Source organism: Chiloscyllium plagiosum, chromosome 14 (assembly GCF_004010195.1).
Source record: "Chiloscyllium plagiosum isolate BGI_BamShark_2017 chromosome 14, ASM401019v2, whole genome shotgun sequence".
In the NCBI taxonomy this organism is placed as follows: domain Eukaryota; kingdom Metazoa; phylum Chordata; class Chondrichthyes; order Orectolobiformes; family Hemiscylliidae; genus Chiloscyllium; species Chiloscyllium plagiosum.
The window spans coordinates 65,994,242-65,996,091 of record NC_057723.1 but is presented as its reverse complement, the minus strand read 5'-3'; the positions used below and the strand labels follow the sequence as shown (position 1 = coordinate 65,996,091).

At 42.9% G+C, this 1,850-nt stretch overlaps 1 protein-coding gene across 3 annotated transcripts in view; it reads right to left on the bottom strand.

Annotated features, from left to right (window-relative positions):
* LOC122556940 (T-cell leukemia homeobox protein 3-like) overlaps positions 1-1,850 on the bottom strand; it is a 23,961-nt gene that overhangs the window by 20,713 nt on the left and 1,398 nt on the right. The window lies entirely within an intron of this gene.

Here is a 1,850-nt window from a genome sequence, read left to right as displayed (position 1 = left end):
TGAAACTCACACATACACACTCCCTCAAACTCTCGATCACACACACTCACTCAGATCACACACACAGACACACTGATAAGCACGCACAGCCGCTCACAACACTCTCTGAATCCAGTCATGATCACAGAAAGACTGTTTTCCTAAAGCGATTAGCGATTTCAAATCGCCCAATTTTGAGCTGAACGGATTTCAAAACAAAAATGCAATCTAGATGCTTGTATTTATATTGTGGAATTTCTGTAAAATATATCAAGCGGGAATGTCTTCTGTTTGAAATGTAGTCTTTCAAATGGATTCTTTATGGCTAAGGTTTTATTTGAAAATTGCAAACAAAACTTTTTTTTGACCAATTCGATATATTTTGAAGGACCAGAGCCCTGACTGGTAGGCAGTTAAACAGCTGAGCACTGACAGGAGATTGTCACGGTCACGGGTTCGGGTCTCTCTGTGTTCTATGAGAAGCTACTGGAACACGATCCAGAAAGAAGGGCAGTGGGGGCAGGGTGTGGACGGCCGATTCCCCGCTTCCAAACCTCGGGGAGATTCAGCGCTAGTGTAGTAGCAGCCAGCATTGGGGGAGCAAGGGGAGTGCTATTTAGCGGTGTGCAGGGACAGTTTAAATTGTTTTTCTTGCCATTATTTAATTGGTGTAGTTTGTTAAGGACTGAAGGGGTTATTTTATTTGGGAAAGAGATGCATCTTGTACATGGTATTGGTTAGTGTTTAAAATGGAAAAGATAAAAGATTTTTATAAAAGATTAAGATAAAAGATTTTATGGTTTGCTGGTGATTTGAGGATGCAATTCTCCCTCTAGCGCTGGTCTGAGCTTTGGTGGGGAGGGGGCGGTGGGGAAGGTATTTTGGAATCAATTTAATCCGGGTGGACTCGTATTGACTAGGAGAAAGTGAGGACTGCAGAGATTGGAGATCAGCAACACATTTTTCAGGACTTGCATTGACTGCAGTTTCGAAGGGGTGACAGGATTTTACTGAAACAAGAGAGATTCTGGGTGATTTTGACGGGGGAATACAGGGGTGAGTGGAATCTGGGACTTGGGGTGGATGAAGGGGTTGGGGGGGGGGCGATGGCGTGCACAGATTAAAAGTCAGGGGTCACCCGTTTAAGATGGAGTCGAAAGGACTGGCTTCTCTTTTGATTTGACTCCATTCTAAATGACCACATGTCAGTCATTTCCAGCGGATCCCAGTCTTCACGAGATCAGAGACCACATTAAACCCTCGTGAAGTGCATCCTAACCCGCTGTCTCAGTCTGAGTTGGGTTTTTTTTATTCCACTTCTACTAATTCAGTTTGAACACAACCCGGAGGATTGACCGTTCGTAACCCCCCTCAGTATCACCAAATCAAAAAAAATCAAATGTTTATTATTAAAATCTATTGTTTTTTTAAAAAAATGATTCCTTTTGCTGAGCAGATGGCCAATCTTTTTCAACGCAATGTTTTTTCCGTTCAAGCACAAAGTGTTTTCGAAATTATAAATAAAAATCTGTGAAATCTGACGAATTGTGATTAATCGAATTGTGGACTCGAAACGCGAAGTCTGTTTCGCTCTCTCTCTCTCTCTCTCTCGACAGCTGCTGGTAGAGTTTCTACAAGCAAATTCGCTTCGGATCTCCAGCATCGGAAGGTTTTCGATTTATGTTTGAATTTTAATGGAACATCGGTTGTAGAGAATGACCGAACGAAATGGAATTTGCAAAGTGCGCCAGAGTTGGACAGAAAGGCACAAACTTTGCTGCGGTTACTCGCTGACATTGTGTGTGCGTGTGTGTTGGGGGTCTATGTGTGTTGGTGTGTGTGTATATGTTGGGGGTCTATATGTGTTGGGG